Source organism: Pinus tabuliformis, chromosome 1_2, assembly GCF_031772625.1.
Source record: "Pinus tabuliformis cultivar Carrire ecotype Pingquan chromosome 1_2, CPIR1, whole genome shotgun sequence".
NCBI classification, from domain to species: domain Eukaryota; kingdom Viridiplantae; phylum Streptophyta; class Pinopsida; order Pinales; family Pinaceae; genus Pinus; species Pinus tabuliformis.
Genome location: NC_142298.1, coordinates 670,494,743 through 670,515,982, shown reverse-complemented (window position 1 = coordinate 670,515,982; position 21,240 = coordinate 670,494,743).

The window sequence follows — 21,240 nt, the reverse complement described above, 5'->3', positions numbered from 1 at the left end:
TCCTCACTTATTTACTAATACAAGAAAAACTTTTGGAGGTACAAAAGTTCCTAGTTGGGAGGTATGATACAGAGATAAAAGATAGGCTCAAAAATTAAACTGCTCATAATCTCCCAAAACCAACGTCAAATAGTAGTGTTCTTTGTTCTGATTCCAACGACGGTTGAATCGCCTCAATCCGATGTCATATGAATAATTTATGAAGTTTTGAAGTTTTTGACCAACAATTAAAAAGTCAACCATAGGGTTGATTGGGCTGTCCATACAACTGAAGTCATCAACTGAATGTGCAGGGTATGGTGTCATATGGGCCAATCCCATGCTGACACATGGCATCATCATGCAAGGTGCATTTGGCATGTTTTTATTGGTTCGTACAATTGTGAGGTGGTCCAATTAGAGGCCACCATGTGACCCTATTGGAGGGCGCCACATGGCCCTCTATGATTGGTCAAGTTTTTTGTAATAGGCCTGAAGGCCTCTGAGGGGTTTGACCCCTCGTATTTCCACAACCAAAATCCACGCTTTAATGTTGGGCCACAACATTGGTTCTTAATATACAATATGACCGAATTATATTTAAATTCATATAAGTTGTGCATTGGGAGGAGGGGTTGGGTAGTGAGTCCCGAACCCTATTCATGCTATCCCCATATGCCCACTGTTGGATACCTATACCAATAGGTTTCATATTTCATGATTGGCCAAGGAAAGTCCAAATATGCACTGTTTTGGTATCACAAAGATCCCATATTTCCTAGAGAACAAGAGGTGTGTAAAGTGTTTTCAAATATTGATGACCTTATTTCAATTTTGGTGGATGATTCAACAGTTTAACTTGGATCATGCCATGTTTCAATTTTGAGTTATAGAATAGAGAAAGGAGTCTGTCCAAACTGCTTAATCTTGGCAGACAAGTAGTTCCGGTAGAGAAGAAAAGGTTCCCAACAGCTCAATCTGGGACCTTGGAAGAGATAAGGGTAGAAGTAGATAGAAAAGAATAGAGAAAAAGCCAAAGAAAAGAAAAGGCAAGTAAGGGTTTGCAAGTCCAAATGCACCCTCCAAGGAGAAATAGAAAATGCTAGGAAAATAGCTGGGTAAGCAGTTGTGGTTGCAGAAAGGGCATTTTCACCATTGCACATATGTCAAAAGCTGTTTTGCCAAGGAAAAATCTATCAATGGACAAAGTGGTTAATTCCATCAAATTGCAGCAAGGAGCATGACTGACCTCCCTTTTCCCCTTCATTTCATTACTAACATTTCCTCTTCAGGAGAGAGATCATGATCTTATGGTAGTTCTTGTTCATTCAGAAGCCACATTTCTTGTCTAAAATCTTTTTCATTTTGATCTAGTCTCTAAACTAAATCAATTTCAGATAAACTCAGTGAGATCCCCTTCATTTGCTCCCTCATTCATATTAACCTCTAATTCTACTATATAGCTCCCCTATCTTACCTTTTCCCCTAATAATATTAACACTATGGTGTATAAAGCCCCAAATTCTATAAATACTCCTCCCCTTGGCATTATAGCCATATGTTCTTCAAAAGGAACCAAAGTGACCTCTGGTCACCTTGGTGAACCTATCACGTCCCATTCCCCCTTGCTACAAGCCAACTTGCTCCTCAAACCACCATTTGCATTGAAAAAACCCTTATAAACCCTCTTTTACCCTTAAATCCTTTGCAAAAATTACCCAAAGTCTAAAAAGCCCGCCTCTGGCACATTTCCAAAAGGTTAGCGCGCAGTTTGTTTTAATGGAAAACACTGAAAAACCATTAAAAAACCATATTACAAAGTTTTCCGCCTACGCTTATAAATCAAGCACCTTTTTACCTCACCCACCGTCGGATCAGATCTTAAGGATCCGACGATCCACAGCGATATCGGAGCGGCCCCCATGGTGGTCCTTTACCGCTCGAGAAAGTGACGTTGCGTCACGTCACGGGCAGGCCACGCGTCAAACAATAAGGGCTCTCGGAGCCAGGCCTGACACTTTCAGCACCGTACCCAGACCGCCCCGAGAGACCGTAGCGGCTAGCCTTAACCATAACCGCTACGGTCCTGACCGCCAGCTGCCCTCCTATGTCATATCGCCACGTCATTTCTGCTCATCCTTTTGCCGTTGATTGGTCCACCTCGCTGATGACATGGCTGCCACCTCATCGCCCCCATGGACCAATAGCATACCGCCACGTCACCCGATGACATCAGCTGACGTCACCTCACCTTGACCCACCAATGACGTCATGCTGACGTCATCACTAAAAAGTGCCAAAATGGTAAAAAGGTCCATATTAACCCAAAAAACCGTGTTTTTCTCACTTTTTACTCCTGTCGCTACTTCGGCTCTGCATGGCTGTTTACGTCCAAATTTTCGCCAACCTGCTCAGTTAACCAAGGCGACCTCCAGAGCTCCAACCGTGCACGCCCATGCGACCTCTGTTCGTCAAATAACAGGTATTTACCGTTTGCTGCCCTCCATACGCCTGTTATTGAAATTAAAGTTACTCAGAGGGCTAAGGAGACCTTAAAAATTATATTTTCACCGGCCATTTCCCTCTGCACGTCCACATTTGCAACTGTGAAGTCCAAAAACACCAGCCGAGCCTTAATACCTGTAATTTCGCTCAAAAACAACATTCACTGCGTATTCCCGGCAAATTTCTTGATTAAACTCAATTCACCCGCTAAAAGAGGACATAGTGAGACCATAGAGAAGCCCTGCTCCTGAAACAAACAGTATTTCAACTGCTGTTGTGTAAATTCCTCCTCTGGTATCTGAGATACAAACTGTTTTTACAGAAAATCACTTCTACTCTGTGTTGCTTCCAATTAAACCATCCACCTACAATTGTTGAACTTTGAAGAAGATCATGGGGACTCCCATTGCTCTCAACATCAAGGCCCTCAATGCCCCTCACCAGGAATTGGAGTGGAAAGCCCTGGGAGATATGGATTACCAAATGCTGGACTGGTTTCTTATGGGCTCCAAATATAATATTCAGATGCTGAATGAGTTGAAAGCCCAGCATCTTAGTGGAGCAGACATTTTGGGAATCTGGGACTCAAACCTGCCAATCTATAACCTCCCCCAGGTAAATCCTATGCCAGAGTTGATATACAGCTGCCAGGAATGCTATGACCCAAGCCGAAGAGCTGTCATTAGCCCCTCAGGCTTAGTTTTGTTCCAGATCACCTCAGAGAGTATTAATGAGATGCTGCACTTCCATACTGCCAAGCAATTGACCCCCCTCAATATGCAGAATTTGATAAAGAAAGGAAGCAGGCTGACAACCGACCAAGTCATTAAGATTAATCAGCTGTTTGTGAAACCAGGCTCTGAATCCTTCAGAACTCCTCCTATTGGATATCAGTACTTGAATGAATTGGGCAGGATGTTAGTGGATTTGATCAGCTATGCCCTAGGATTCAAGGGAATGGAGGATGTGGATGAAACCATAATGGCATTGCTGTCTCTATTCTCTCCTGGTAAGCCCCCAGCTGTGCATTATGATTATGCTACATACATTGCAGATAAAATCCATGACCAGTTTATGAACTTGAAGAGGGAAAGACTATTCAGGTATACCTCATACATATACCACCTCTTCTTGTTTTATCAACCAGCTACCTTCTCTTTTCCTTTGAAGCAACTCAATGCCCAAGGAAATCCAAGATCAGCGGTGTTCTGGACCTCTGTCTTTCACTATACATCTGTGTCACCTTACACATACAATGAGTTCATTGACTTATTCATTTATCCAGCCTTGACAGTATTGCATGGTGTTCCTCCTCCAAGGCTAACTGATGATATGAAGAGAGTTCTTCACCTAAACAAAACCTACAGCATTGGTAATTGGTACCTCTACCAAAACCACACAGTCATCAGAATATATGGCTGTGAGTTGACACCTTTTAGATTGCCAAGGTATGTCCCCATGAGGCTTTTTGCCTTGGAATATTTCAGACAGTTTGGAAACTCAGACTACCTGCATTTTCAGAGCAAGAACAAGAAGTCACAGCTAAAGGTGAGAAGCCAGCTGGGTCCTTTCCTTTACAATAAGAAAGAAGAGGGATGGAAAGAGGCAAACACTATCCTGGAAGGCCTCAGACTGCAAACTAGTTTTGAATGGATACCCTATGACCCCAATCATTTTGTCTCCCTCAGGAGGATAAAATACAAATTGGGTAGTTATGCACACAAGAGACAACCTGAGATTGAACAGTATGCCAATGCATCAAATTGGGAAGAGGGTACCTTAGAAGAAGAAATAATTGCTGAAGAGCTTCTAGAAAGAGAAGCTAAAAATATACAAAAGCAAGCTGACTTGGAAAATTGTGGACAGGTTCCTCATTCATACAGAAGACAGCTTGGATCAGCCGCTTCATCATCAACAACACAGCAGCAAGCTGCCGGGAAAACACCACAAACAGCCAGTAAAGATAAAGGGAAACAGGTGGAACAGCCACCTCCATTGACAGAAGAGCAAGTGGAAACATTGATGCAACAACAAGAAGAGATGGAGCAGCAGCAAGAAGGGCAACAGCAAGAAGAAGTGCCACTTAAGGAACAGCAACCCTTGCAGCAAGAAAGGGTGATTGACACTCCTAGTTCCACTGAGCAACAGGCTCAGAATATAGTGCCTCCTAGGGCAGAAACTACTTTTGATGCCTCGGTCCTCCAAACCCCACAAAAGGAGGACTTAACCAGGAAAAGAGATAGAGAGACTCCCCTGACTTCATCCATTAATCCGGGAGAGAAAAGGCAAAGGTTGAATGACTTCCCAGAAGATGATGCGGCAATAAGACAAGCATCGGGCATGGGCCCACCCAGCCGAGAAGTGTCAGCCAGTTCATTCCAGCATGAACATGATAGAGCTATGGGAGGAGAGGTCAGTTCCTCCAGCCAGCACCAAGAAGGACAAGTAAGCATCAAACAGCAATTTATCGACATTAAAAGGAGGAGTGATCCTATTAAAATACAGCTGTACAATCATTTGCTGAACCTGGCTCCCACCAATCAGCAAAGACTCATGTCTGCCTTTGATGTAAGTGAAGGCAAAATGATCATGAGTCATTTCATGCCCACAGCTCTGCATCCCCAATCTGCCTCGGATTACCTGAGAACCAACATGGAGGTTCTGGCCAAAGATATACACCCTATGGATAAAATCGAACTGCATAAACAAACTGGTGAAATGGTGTATGCCTCCTTGGCAGATGAAACATTGGAAAATTATAAATTGAAGAGCAGCCTGGATAATACAGCCTCTCAGCTAGAATTGGAGAGGGCTTCATCACAAGCCAAGGACAACAGAATCAAGTCCTTGGAGGATGTAATTATAGAAATAGGACATGATCCTAAAGATGTTAAAGGTATCCAAGAACTGTTGAAGATAAGGGATCAAGACATGGCTGCCTTAAGGAGGAAAATCAAGCTCCCAGCCACCATCCATCCTCAAACAGATGAAGTTGCTCAGCAAAGGCTAGAAAAGGATGCTACGGATTTGATGATATCCTTATACAAGGAGCTGGTTCGGACTCAAGACCAGCTAGGACAATCAGAAGCTGCAAAGGCAGCATTACAGATAGCATTGAAACAGAGAGAAGAGGGCCAAACTTCCCAGCCCCCTCCGGAAGTAATCAATCTTGAAGAAGCTCCTCCAACAACTACTCTTCCTCCTCAGCAGACAGGAACTACAGCACCATCTACAGCAACAACTACGCCAACAACAGAGCAGATTCCTAGCCTGGATATGCAGAAGCTGCAAGCTGAGATCCAAGTTCTTGAATCTCAAATGAAAGAGCTTGATGAAGTCAAAAAATCTTTGACTAAAGTAAATGAAAGACTTGATAAGAGCAAGCAGAATGAGGCTGCAAAGGAACGAGAAGTAAAAGCTCTAAAGAAGAGGATAACTGAACTTGAAAAGGAGTTCACACTAGAAAAGGTAACAACAGAGTTAAAAGCAGTCCTCTGCGGTAACATTGGTCGGTCCATCACCAATCAGTGGCAGTATATTGAGACTATGGATGAGCAAATAGTACTCATTACAAAGGCAAACAGGGAAATACACAGAGCTAGAGCAAGCCTTGGCCACATGCCAGATGCTGCCAGCAGAATGATCAATATTTTAAATAACAAGACAAGCTCTCAGCTGGCCACAATAGGAATTACCAACAGGACTGAGACAATCTCAGTAGTTAAAAGAGTCCTGACACTACGAAGTCTAGTTGGAACGCTGGAGAGGAGAACACAGGATATGCAGACCGAGATCAACAAATTCCTGGACAGATTCCTGGCATTACAGAACAGAGGCCTCCCCAGCATATTAAGCAGTGTAGGAAGACTGCTTACCCTGTAAAACTACATCAAAAGGGTTGATGCCCATGCTGCAGCACAAATTGCAAAACAACCTAGTACCTCAGTAGAAACAGGGCCAGCATCAGGGCAGAATTTGTATGATAGGGTGGACAACCTGTTTTTTATTATGAATGAAATTGATCACCTGTTTGATACACCACCAAATTTCTTTAAGTATACTGAAGCAGATGAAACTATGGAGGCAATCATGAAGCACCAATTGCCTACACAGGAAGTCTGGAGGAATTTGACACAGATAATCTTATCAAACCAGAACCTGTAGCGTTAATTTTCTCCAGTTTATGAGCAGTCATGCACAGGCAGAATTTTGGTGGATAAATCTACAAGGAAGAGACAGATGCTGAGCCAACTCAGCATGGCTATTTAGTCACCACAGCAGCAATCATAATCACAGGTGGCAGACCCAAAAATACAGCGCACGAGCCATAAAGTCGGGTTCTCCAGCATTTGATCAAAGTATCCCAACCGACTCAGCAACTCCCAAAGGCCAAAATATCTTCTGACAGAACATCAAGACGCCTTTATTTTGAATTCAATGCTGTAATAAATTTCTGATAATAATATCTCAAAAGTTGGTGAGAACATTAAGTCTGAGATAACTTAGAACTCAGATATTTTTGTAAAAATCGTAAGTATATATGCGCCCCGCACATAAGCTTAAGGGGTTGTTGTTATTTTCATTTCAGGAGATCTCACTTGCTGTAAAAAAATTCTCAGAGAAATAATACAAAGGGTGAATGGAATTTCCGAAGCTTGGCGTACCTTGATGCATTGTGATGAATAGTGAATGTTGCAGGATTCCAGAGTGTTTCATAAAACAATAAGTCTTTCTTAAATCTCTGTATTACATGTTTTCGAGTCTTTTGTTCTCTTTTATTGTTTAAATGCTTTACACTTAATAGCAAAGTAGAAGAATAGTTCCAGGATTTAATCACTGATTACCCTGAACTCAAACTAAGCTATTATCCATGTTTTCTTCAGATACAGTGAATGAAGTGTAATTCTTAATTGCTGCACTTTAAAACTATATCTTTTGCAGTGATAGACATTCCCAGGGATTCAAGTTTGCTCCTGAGACATCTATCCGTTCCTCATACCTGGTTTGGTGGAAATACTTAAATACTTTAGTGAAAATTCTTAATTGCTTTCACTGGTTTTTTCACCTGTTCATGTTATAAATCAAAAATTTTGTTGTATGAAGTATCCAAATGGCCCTGTAAGTTTCACCAATTCACCTCAAGGTTTCTAGACACCTACAGCCATAGACTCCATTGCCCAATGATATTTGATTCTTTGAATACTACATCACAAGACCTGAAAGAAACTCTTCAACCAAAACATAAACAAAACCTGTGCATAATACCTAGCCTAAAACCCTATCATAACAGATACAAATCATAAAGAGAGAGCCCTCTCTGATCACAGTTTGGCTAGAAACATTGATCAAAAGATTGGTTAGTGGTTACCCCGGCCGTATTCCCTTGGGAGTCATAGGGAACAACCTGGGTGTTAACATTATTGGCGACTCCACTGGGGAGTTCTTAAGATTTTTTAATTACTATCTATCTTCCAAAGCTACCATCAAGCCTGAAACTAGCCAAGAGGCCTTAGGACTGTTTCTGTAATACAGGGACAGCTTTAGGGAAGAGCTAATTAGGGAATCTTCATCCTAGCTTTGAAACATATATAGCCATTCCAAAATTTTCATCCAGTCCTTGCATATATAAACTTCATGTACAAATTCAAAAGAATATCTAGAAGCTGGCTCCCAAAAGAAACCCAAGGCACACTAGGGCAAACCCTGACCCTAATCAACCTATCATTGTTGATAATCCAAATATCATTCCAAAGAACATTAGGAGACAGCAAAAGCAGGAGAAGCCTGCTGAGTCAGATATAATTTCAGATCAGCCTATCTGCATTCCCACACCCTGCAAAGTTCTTTTCCGGTCCACTCCTAGTTCCCCTAGTTCATCATCAACACCTCAAAGTCCTCCTCTTACATCTTCACCCACTGCACATACTCTTTCAACCAGTTCCCCATTTGTTACCCATCCCATTAACCCTGTTACACCAGTAATCCCTGCTGTCCCATTTATTCCTGTCAACCCTGTAAATCCCATAAACATGGCCAACAGGTATGCACCTCTGCAGATACCAGCTAATGCTCCAGCTCTACCCCAAGACTACCAAACCAAAATCTCTTTTTTTGACTCCCATGGCCCTTTGACAGCTGTCCAGCATGCTAAGAAGATGCAAGACCACTTTGAGACCTATGAAATAGATGATAACAGCGTCAGGATGAGAATTTTTGTTCAAAGCTTAACTGGGGATGTTAGAACTTGGTTCAGATCCCTCAATGCAAACTCCATTGCAACACCTGATCAGCTTTACGAAGCTTTTACTGAGAGATGGGAGAAGAAGAAAGATCCTCTCCACATACTCGGTGAATATAACACTATTAAAAGAGGTCCCCAAGAAACAGTTTTGGAATATTGTGCTAGGTTTAACAATGTATATAATGCTATCCCCCAGAACTTAAGGCCCCCTCCTGATTTGGCCCTGTATAACTTCCCTGACGGCTTTGATTCTGATATGGCCTATCAGTTGAAAGAAAGAGATCCTCCAACCCTTGCAGAAGCTCAAAGGGTTGCAGTCACTGTAGAGGCTAACCTAATTGCCAAAAGAAATAGGGCAAAGTTGGAAAAGAAGACTGGCTTCAGAGAAGAGCCCTCGGGTTTTGATCAAAAGCTGGATGCAATACTAAACAGCATGAAGAGATTGGGTGAAAGAGTGGAATCAGTTGAAAGAAAATCATCATGGGAGGCATCACAAAGCAACCCTCCTAGAAACCCGAATTTTAGGAGAACTCAGAACCCAAACATAGGAAAGACAAGTGCTGACCAAGACATTAGACCCCCTTTCCAAGAAAACTATGCAGAAACTTCCACAGCCAATCAGCTCAATGAAGATCCTGAAATTAACTTAATGGGTCTGGATGGTAAAAGCCATGTTTTCTTAACGCAAGAAGACCATGAGGAGGATGAAAGCAAAACATTCCAAACTAAATCAGGAGAATCTTTTGACTTCAAACAAGGATATGATACTGCTGTCTATGAAGTCCATAAACAGTATAAACTGAGGAGTAGGACTGTGAATGTAAACCAGCCCGACAAGATAAAGGATAAACAGAGGTCTAAAGAAACCATGGTCACAGAACCTAATGACAAAATAAACTTGCCTGCAGAAGAAATTGTAGTTGAGGAGGTTACTGAACTACTGTCCCCACTACAACAGCCCATGGCAACTTCGTCCTCTCACCCTAATCCAAACATTACCCCTCAAGACATGAGTACAAGGGGCAGGTCTCAAAATCAAGATGAAATCCAACAAGAAGATTTAATGAATAAAGAAAAGACTGCTATCCGTGACTCTAAAACCCAAATTGACAAACCCTTTGACCTAGGCACAGAGATTGGCAAGCTAAAGATAGCAATTCCCCTCTCAGAGCTAGCCAAGCATGACATATACAAACAACAGATCAAAAAATCCCTTCAACTCACTACTAGCAAAGATGATGTAAATGTGCTAGATGACACTCCAGAATTACTGTTTGGCCCAGAGGTAGATGGAAAAACAATGGTCACAGGGGTTTTACCTTTTTATGTCAGCCTGCATGTTCATGATAAAATACTACATAATGCAATGTTTGACTCAGGCGCCTCTCACAACCTTATGCCAAAAGCAGTCATGGAAAGATTGAACTTGGATATAACAAGACCATACAAAGACCTGTTTTCCTTTGATTCTAGCCAAGTCAAATGTTTGGGCCTAATAAAAGATTTATGTGTGTCTCTGGTTCAATATCCCAACAAAACCATTCTAATGGATGTTGTAGTCGCTGATATCCCACCTAAATATGGGATGCTGTTATCAAGATCATGGGGAGCCAAGCTCCAAGGTTCCCTACAATTAGACATGTCATATGCCACTATCTCTGTCTTTGGGCAACCAAAAAGACTTTACAGGGAAACACTCATGAAGTACATGGTCAGCAGTGAAGAAAAGCCTCAAAATTTTCCAATATATGTTGTCCATTCGGACATAGACTCCTTCATCCTCTTCAATGACAGCGCAGGCCTTTCAAACAATGAGATTAGGACCGAAACACTCATACAAGAACAAAACATTGATCAAGTAAGTAGCACCTGCAAAACATTAAGCACACCAACAATACACCCCATCCCTCCTCTAGTTGTTAAAGATTGTCAAACAAGTGATAAAGCTGTCCTAGAAAACAAATGGGGGAAGAAACCCCAACTCCTGCTCACATTGCCACCCCAGGAACAGATTGTTAAACCTTCTTTTCAACAAGATATCCTGTGGGTCCTAGAATTTGATGGCTCAGTTAACAAGTTAGGGGCAGGAGCTGGAGTGTGGATACATAACAAAGAGAAAGACTATGCAGAAGGCAGGGCTTATAGATTGAATTTTAGATGCACTAATAACATGGCAGAATATGAAGCTCTGTTGCTCGGTCTCAAACTAGCAAGGTCATTACAAGCTCCTAGGCTCTCCATCATGGGAGACTCTGATCTAGTAATTCAACAAGTAAAAGGAAGTTTTGTCACCAATGACAAAAGATTGAGGTCCTACAGGTCTGCTGTAATTGAAATATTAGAGACCTTCTCTGAGTTTGTTATCACAAAAATTTCAAGGGGCCACAATCTCCATGCACACAGCTTGGCAACATTTGCCAGCACCTTCAAATTCCCATTAGAACCCAATAACTGTTTCACAGCCGAGGTCAAATACAGACCCTCTATTCCAAACAATGTCAAAGAATGGCAGGTATTTGAGGATGACATGCAAATAAACAATTTTTTAACCTTGCAACAAGAGTTCACAGGATTAAATATTGATATTGATGGAGCAAGTCAATCACAAATACTTGAGTCAGCATGTCAATCACAAATACTTGATGGAGCAAGTCCATCACAAATACAGTTTCAACAGTCTGCTCACCCAATGTCACCTAGAACAGCAAAACAATTACTGAGTCCAACCATTTTCAGCAATGAAAACATTCAGCAAATTCACCAAATTGACTGTGAAGAGATGAGCAGCGCAGAAGCTGAAATCATACAACTCAAAGACAATTTCCTTCCAATAGGCCTTACCCCGCTAGAGGACATTTTTGATTCAAATGACATCCCTAGGAAGCCAAAGATGCAGCCATTAGATGCAGCAGTTGAAGAATGCAACATTGGTACTATTGACAAGCCTAAAATAATAAAACTATCTGCTGCTTTGTCCCCTGATCAAAAACCCAAATACATTGACCTCTTTAAAGAGTTTCAAGATGTTTTTGCTTGGGGTTATGAGGATCTGAAGTCCTATGATACTTCTGTCATCCAGCACACCATTCCCCTCAAGCCTAATCAAAAACCATTCAAGCAGAAATTGAGAAGGATCAATCCTGTGCTCCTTCCTTCCATTGAAAAAGAATTACAGAAAATGTTCAAAGCTGGTATCATAGCACCAATCAGGTTCTCTGAGTGGATTTCAAATTTGGTCCCTACAAGAAAGAAAACTGGTGAGATTAGACTTTGTGTAGACTTAAGGAATTTGAATCAAGTATCACTCAAAGATAACTACCCTTTACCCAAAATGGATCACATTCTTCAAAGAGTAGTAGGGGCTTCAAGGATATCATTGCTTGATGGATTCTCAGGCTTCAATCAAATCCTAGTACACCCTGATGATCAAGACAAAACTGCATTTACAACCCCATGGGGAACTTTCAAGTATGTAAAAATGCCCTTTGGATTGAAAAACGCAGGGGCAACGTTTCAAAGAGCAATGGACATTGCTTTTGCAAAAGAGATTCATGACTTCTTGGTCATTTACTTAGATGATCTCACACCCTTTTCAAAATCTGACCAAGAACATTTGAAACATTTGAGACAGATTTTCATAACATGCAGGAAATATGGCATTTCCTTAAACCCCAAGAAGTCATTATTTGGCTTGGAAGAAGGGAAACTTTTAGGACACATTATTTCAAAAGATGGCATAAGAATTGATCCAGATAGGATACAAGCTATCCTACAAATGCCTCACCCAAGGAATGTCAAGGAGTTGCAAGGATTCTTAGGGAAAATCAACTTTTTAAGAAGGTTTATCCCAAATTTAGCAGAATTAATCAGATTACTAAACAATATGCTAAAGAAAGATTCAAAGGTCAAATGGACTGTTGAAGCAAAACAAGCCTTTGAAAGTATAAAATTGGCCTTGACTCGAACCCCAGTGTTAACTAATCCTCAGTTTGACAGAGACTTTATCATTTTCTCTTTTGCCTCCCAGCATACTATTGCTGCTGTTTTATTACAGAAAGATGACCAAGGGAATGAGAAGCCTATTGCCTTCTTCAGCAGAGCTCTTAGAGATGCCCCTCTAAAGTACCAAATTATGGAGAAACAAGCCTATGCTTTGATCAAAGCTATTAAAGACTTTAGGATTTACATCCTTTACTCCCATGTTGTGGCTTATGTACCAAGTCCTATTGTCAAAGACATTCTCACCCAAGAAAACTTAGAGGGCAGGAGAGGAAAATGGATTGCAAACATACTAGAATTTGACATTGAAATAAAACCTACAAAGCTGATAAAAGGGCAAGGTTTGGCCAAATTAATGACAGAAGCAAATTTCCAAGCCTTAGATATCAACCAACTGGACAGTGAAACAGAGCTGGCGACTCCAAAGATCAATGTAGCCTTTGAACAATCTCCTTGGTACTCTGATATCTGCTATGTGTTACAAAACCTGTGTGCTCCCCCAGGACTGTCCAGAACTAAGTGTAGGTTCCTAAAAATGAAAACATCTAGATTTTGTGTGATAGATGGAAATTTACTTTGGAAAAACCATGAAGGTATATTGCTGCACTGTCTAATAGAGAATGAAACTAACAATATCATGCAAGATTTCCATGCTGGAGACTGTGGTGGACATTTGTACTGGAAGTCCACTGTGGACAAGATATTGAGGGCTGGTTATTACTGGCCCACTATGTTCTCTGATGTTAAGAAATTCACAGCCTCATGCCACAAATGCCAACTGTTTGAGGGCAAAAGACAGCTGCTGCCACTCCCCTTGAAGCCCATTGCAACAGAGAGACCTTTCCAACAATGGGGCTTGGATTTCATTGGGGAAATTCATCCCTCATCTTCAGGGCAACACAGATGGATTCTAACAGCAACAGACTACTTCACCAAGTGGATTGAAGCTGCCCCATGCAGACAAGCAAATGATTCAGTAATTATTCAGTTTTTGGAAAACAATATACTGGCTAGATTTGGCTGTCCGGACAAGATAATAACAGACAATGCTGCTGCCTTCAGATCCAAGAAAATGGTGAACTTCTGCCATAAATTTCACATTACTTTGGGCCATTCTACTGCTTACTATCCTCAAGGAAATGGCCTTGCTGAATCATCAAACAAAAGTTTAATAAATATCATAAAGAAAGTGCTGGAAGAGAACAAAAAGAACTGGCATAAGAAACTAGTAAATGCTTTATGGGCAGATAGACTAACAACCAAAAGATCAATTGGGACCAGCCCATATGAGTTAGTCTATGGATTAGAAGCCAAATTTCCTTCATCACTAGGAGTGCCGGTTATGAAGCTTCTGCAAGAGAGCCAAGCAGAGCCAAATGATATGCAAAGGAGGATCAATCAGATAATTTGTTTACAGCAAACTAGAGAACAAGTTTTCAGCAGAGTGCAGATATTACAAGAAAAATTGAAAAAGGCCTTTGATAGAAGAACCAAAGCAGAAGATTTCAATGTGGGGGACAAAGTCTTAAAGTGGGATGCAAGAAGAGAAGAGAAAGGAAAACATGGAAAGTTTGACTCTTTATGGAGAGGACCATTTGCTGTCCAAGCAGTACAAGGTAACAACACTTACTTCCTTAAAAGTCTGACTGAAACTGACTTGGATGAAGGTCCTGTCAATGGCAGGATGCTGAAGCACTACTTTGACTATTCCCCATGAGTAGAAACTAAGGATTCATTGTATATATGCGGATGTACATATAGTTTTCTGTTTTAGATTGTAAAATACAGTTTTCCAAGTGATTCACCAACCAGCAAGAGGCAAATAGAATCAGAGGTCTTTCAAAGAGGAAGCACACAATTTTGACACATTTATGCAGCAAATTTCAAGATTGAGATGGGCAGTCAAAGAACAAGGCAATCTGACCTGCTGTTCTTGGTCTTTCAAAAGAAAAACCATCCCCATGTGGAGCCACTGTTGGATACCTATACCAATAGGTTTCATATTTCATGATTGGCCAAGGAAAGTCCAAATATGCTCTGCTTTGGTATCACAAAGATCCCATATTTCCTAGAGAACAAGAGGTGTGTAAAGTGTTTCAAATGTTGATGACCTTATTTCAATTTTGGTGGATGATTCAACAGTTTAACCTGGATCATGCCATGTTTCAATTTTGAGTTATAGAATAGAGAAAGAAGTCTGTCCAAACTGCTTAATCTTGGCAGACAAGTAGTTCAGGTAGAGAAGAAAAGGTTCCCAACAGCTCAATCTGGGACCTTGGAAGAGATAAGGGTAGAAGTAGATAGAAAAGAATAAAGAAAAAGCCAAAGAAAAGAAAAGGCAAGTAAGGGTTTGCAAGTCCAAGTGCACCCTCCAAGGAGAAACAAAAAATGCTAGGAAAATAGCTGGGTAAGCAGTTGTGGTTGCAGAAAGGGCATTTTCACCATTGCACATATGTCAAAAGCTGTTTTGCCAAGGAAAAATCTATCAATGGACAAAGTGGTTAATTCCATCAAATTGCAGCAAGGAGCATGACTAACCTCCCTTTCCCCCTTCATTTCATTACTAACATTTCCTTTTCAGGAGAGAGATCATGGTCTTATGGTGGTTCTTGTTCATTCAGAAGCCACATTTCTTGTCTAAAATCTTTTTCATTTTGATCTAGTCTCTAAACTAAATCAATTTCAGATAAACTCAGTGAGATCCCCTTCATTTGCTCCCTCATTCATATTAACCTCTAATTCTACTATATAGCTCCCCTATCTTACCTTTCCCCTAATAATATTAACACTATGGTGTATAAAGCCCCAAATTCTATAAATACTCCTCCCCTTGGCATTATAGCCATATGTTCTTCAAAAGGAACCAAAGTGACCTCTGGTCACCTTGGTGAACCTATCACGTCCCATTCCCCCTTGCTACAAGCCAACTTGCTCCTCAAACCACCATTTGCATTGAAAAAACCCTTATAAACCCTCTTTTACCCTTAAATCCTTTGCAAAAATTACCCAAAGTCTAAAAAGCCCGCCTCTGGCACATTTCCAAAAGGTTAGCGCGCAGTTTGTTTTAATGGAAAACATTGAAAAACCATTAAAAAACCATATTACAAAGTTTTCCGCCTACGCTTATAAATCAAGCACCTTTTTACCTCACCCACCGTCGGATCAGATCTTAAGGATCCGACGATCCACAGCGATATCGGAGCGGCCCCCATGGTGGTCCTTTACCGCCCGAGAAAGTGACGTTGCGTCACGTCACGGGCAGGCCACGCGTCAAACAATAAGGGCTCTCGGAGCCAGGCCTGACACTTTCAGCGCCGTACCCAGACCGCCCCGAGAGACCGTAGCGGCTAGCCTTAACCATAACCGCTACGGTCCTGACCGCCAGCTGCCCTCCTATGTCATATCGCCACGTCATTTCTGCTTATCCTTTTGCCGTTGATTGGTCCACCTCGCTGATGACATGGCTGCCACCTCATCGCCCCCATGGACCAATAGCTTACCGCCACGTCACCCGATGACGTCAGCTGACGTCACCTCACCTTGACCCACCAATGACGTCATGCTGACGTCATCACTAAAAAGCGCCAAAATGGTAAAAAGGTCCATATTAACCCAAAAAACCGTGTTTTTCTCACTTTTTACTCCTGTCGCTACTTCGGCTCTGCATGGCTGTTTACGTCCAAATTTTCGCCAACCTGCTCAGTTAACCAAGGCGACCTCCAGAGCTCCAACCGTGCACGCCCATGCGACCTCTGTTCGTCAATTAACAGGTATTTACCGTTTGCTGCCCTCCATACGCCTGTTATTGAAATTAAAGTTACTCAGAGGGCTAAGGAGACCTTAAAAATTATATTTTCACCGGCCATTTCCCTCTGCACGTCCACATTTGCAACTGTGAAGTCCAAAAACACCAGCCGAGCCTTAATACCTGTAATTTCGCTCAAAAACAACATTCACTGCGTATTCCCGGCAAATTTCTTGTTAAACTCAATTCACCCGCTAAAAGAGGACATAGTGAGACCATAGAGAAGCCCTGCTCCTGAAACAAACAGTATTTCAACTGCTGTTGTGTAAATTCCTCCTCTGGTATCTGAGATACAAACTGTTTTTACAGAAAATCACTTCTATTCTGTGTTGCTTCCATTAAACCATCCACCTACAATTGTTGAACTTTGAAGAAGATCATGGAGACTCCCATTGCTCTCAACATCAAGCCCCTCAATGCCCCTCACCAGGAATTGGAGTGGAAAGCCCTGGGAGATATGGATTACCAAATGCTGGACTGGTTTCTTATGGGCTCCAAATATAATATTCAGATGCTGAATGAGTTGAAAGCCCAGCATCTTAGTGGAGCAGACATTTTGGGAATCTGGGACTCAAACCTGCCAATCTATAACCTCCCCAGGTAAATCCTATGCCAGAGTTGATATACAGCTGCCAGGAATGCTATGACCCAAGCCGAAGAGCTGTCATTAGCCCCTCAGGCTTAGTTTTGTTCCAGATCACCTCAGAGAGTATTAATGAGATGCTGCACTTCCATACTGCCAAGCAATTGACCCCCCTCAATATGCAGAATTTGATAAAGAAAGGAAGCAGGCTGACAACCGACCAAGTCATTAAGATTAATCAGCTGTTTGTGAAACCAGGCTCTGAATCCTTCAGAACTCCTCCTATTGGATATCAGTACTTGAATGAATTGGGCAGGATGTTAGTGGATTTGATCAGCTATGCCCTAGGATTCAAGGGAATGGAGGATGTGGATGAAACCATAATGGCAATGCTGTCTCTATTCTCTCCTGGTAAGCCCCCAGCTGTGCATTATGATTATGCTACATACATTGCAGATAAAATCCATGACCAGTTTATGAACTTGAAGAGGGAAAGACTATTCAGGTATACCTCATACATATACCACCTCTTCTTGTTTTATCAACCAGCTACCTTCTCTTTTCCTTTGAAGCAACTCAATGCCCAAGGAAATCCAAGATCAGTGGTGTTCTGGACCTCTGTCTTTCACTATACATCTGTGTCACCTTACACATACAATGAGTTCATTGACTTATTCATTTATCCAGCCTTGACAGTATTGCATGGTGTTCCTCCTCCAAGGCTAACTGATGATATGAAGAGAGTTCTTCACCTAAACAAAACCTACAGCATTGGTAATTGGTACTCTACCAAAACCACACAGTCATCAGAATATATGGCTGTGAGTTGACACCTTTTAGATTGCCAAGGTATGTCCCCATGAGGCTTTTTGCCTTGGAATATTTCAGACAGTTTGGCAACTCAGACTACCTGCATTTTCAGAGCAAGAACAAGAAGTCACAGCTAAAGGTGAGGAGCCAGCTGGGTCCTTTCCTTTACAATAAGAAAGGGAGGGATGGAAAGAGGCAAACACTATCCTGGAAGGCCTCAGACTGCAAACTAGTTTTGAATGGATACCCTATGACCCCAATCATTTTGTCTCCCTCAGGAGGATAAAATACAAATTGGGTAGTTATGCACACAAGAGACAACCTGAGATTGAACAGTATGCCAATGCATCAAATTGGGAAGAGGGTACCTTAGAAGAAGAAATAACTGCTGAAGAGCTTCTAGAAAGAGAAGCTAGAAATATACAAAAGCAAGCTGACTTGGAAAATTGTGGACAGGTTCCTCATTCATACAGAAGACAGCTTGGATCAGCCGCTTCATCATCAACAACACAGCAGCAAGCTGCCGGGAAAACACCACAAACAGCCAGTAAAGATAAAGGGAAACAGGTGGAACAGCCACCTCCATTGACAGAAGAGCAAGTGGAAACATTGGTGCAACAGCAAGAAGAGATGGAGCAGCAGCAAGAAGGGCAACAGCAAGAAGAAGTGCCACTTAAGGAACAGCAACCCTTGCAGCAAGAAAGGGTGATTGACACTCCTAGTTCCACTGAGCAACAGGCTCAGAATATAGTGCCTCCTAGGGCAGAAACTACTTTTGATGCCTCGGTCCTCCAAACCCCACAAAAGGAGGACTTAACCAGGAAAAGAGATAGAGAGACTCCCCTGACTTCATCCATCAATCAGGGAGAGAAAAGGCAAAGGTTGAATGACTTCCTAGAAGATGATGCGGCAATAAGACAAGCATCGGGCATGGGCCCACCCAGCCGAGAAGTGTCAGCCAGTTCATTCCAGCATGAACATGATAGAGCTATGGGAGGAGAGGTCAGTTCCTCCAGCCAGCACCAAGAAGGACAAGTAAGCATCAAACAACAATTTATCGACATTAAAAGGAGGAGTGATCCTATTAAAGTACAGCTGTACAATCATTTGCTGAACCTGGCTCCCACCAATCAGCAAAGACTCATGTCTGCCTTTGATGTAAGTGAAGGCAAAATGATCATGAGTCATTTCATGCCCACAGCTCTGCATCCCCAATCTCTCGGATTACCTCAGGACCAACATGGAGGTTCTGGCCAAAGATATACACCCTATGGATAAAATCGAACTGCATAAACAAACTGGTGAAATGGTGTATGCCTCCTTGGCAGATGAAACATTGGAAAATTATAAATTGAAGAGCAGCCTGGATAATACAGCCTCTCAGCTAGAATTGGAGAGGGCTTCATCACAAGCCAAGGACAACAGAATCAAGTCCTTGGAGGATGTAATTATAGAAATAGGACATGATCCTAAAGATGTTAAAGGTATCCAAGAACTGTTGAAGATAAGGGATCAAGACATGGCTGCCTTAAGGAGGAAAATCAAGCTCCCAGCCACCATCCATCCTCAAACAGATGAAGTTGCTCAGCAAAGGCTAGAAAAGGATGCTACGGATTTGATGATATCCTTATACAAGGAGCTGGTTCGGACTCAAGACCAGCTAGGACAATCAGAAGCTGCAAAGGCAGCATTACAGACAGCATTGAAACAGAGAGAAGAGGGCCAAACTTCCCAGCCCCCTCCGGAAGTAATCAATCTTGAAGAAGCTCCTCCAACAACTACTCTTCCTCCTCAGCAGACAGGAACTACAGCACCATCTACAGCAACAACTACGCCAACAACAGAGCAGACTCCTAGTCTGGATATGCAGAAGCTGCAAGCTGAGATCCAAGTTCTTGAATCCCAAATGAAAGAGCTTGATGAAGTCAAAAAATCTTTGACTAAGTGAATGAAAGATTTGATAAAAGCAAGCAGAATGAGGCTGCAAAGGAAAGAGAAGTAAAAGCTCTAAAAAAGAGAATAATGAACTAGAAAAGGAGCTGCACTAGAAAAGGTAACAGCAGAGCTAAAAGCAGTCCTCTGGGGCAACATTGGTCGATCCATCACCAATCAGTGGCAGTATATTGAGACTATGGATGAGCAAATAGTACTCATCACAAAGGCAAACAAGGAAATACACAGAGCAAGAGCAAGCCTTGGCCACATGCCAGATGCTGCCAGCAGAATGATCAATATTTTAAATAACAAGACAAGCTCTCAGCTGGCCACAATAGGGATTACCAACAGGACTGAAACAATCTCAGTAGTTAAAAGAGTCCTGACACTAAGAAGCCTAGTTGGAACGCTGGAGAGGAGAACACAGGATATGCAGACCGAAATCAACAAATTCCTGGACAGATTCCTGGCATTACAGAACAGAGGCCTCCCCAGCATATTAAGCAGTGTAGGAAGACTGCTTACCCTGGAAAATTACATCAAAAGGGTTGATGCCCATGCTGCAGCACAAATTGCAAAACAGCCCAGTACCTCAGCAGAAACAGGGCAGCATCAGGGCAGAATTTGTATGATAGGGTGGATAACCTGTTTTTATTATGAATGAAATTGATCACCTGTTTGATACACCACCAAATTTCTTTAAGTATACAGAAGCAGATGAACTATGGGGCAATCATAAACACCAATTGCCCACACAGGAAGTATGGAGGAATTTGACACAGATAATCTTATCAGGCCAGAACCTGTAGCGTTAATTTTCTCCAGTTTATGAACAGTCATGCACAGGCAGAATTTTGGTGGATAACTCCACAAGGAAAAGACAGATGCTGAGCCAACTCAGCAGGGCTATTTACTCACCACAGCAGCAATCACAATCACAGGTGGCAGACCCAAAATACAGCGCACGAGCCATAAAGTCGGGTTCTCCAGCATTTGATCAAAGTATCCCAACCGACTTAGCAGCTCCCAAAGGCCAAAATATCTTCTGACAGAACATCAAGACGCCTTTATTTTGTATTCAATGCTGTAATAAATTTCTGATAATAATATCTCAAAAGTTGGTGAGAACATTAAGTCTGAGATAACTTAGAACTCAGATATTTTTGTAAAATCGTATGTATATATTCGCCCCTCACTAAGCTTAAGGGGTTGTTGTTATTTTCATTTTGGAGATCTCACTTGCTGTAAAATTCTCAGAGAAATAATACAAAGGGTGAATGGAATTTCCAAAGCTTGGCGTACCTTGATGCATTGTGATGAATGGTGAATGTTGCAGGATTCCAGAGTGTTTCATAAAACAATAAGTCTTTCTTAAATCTCTGT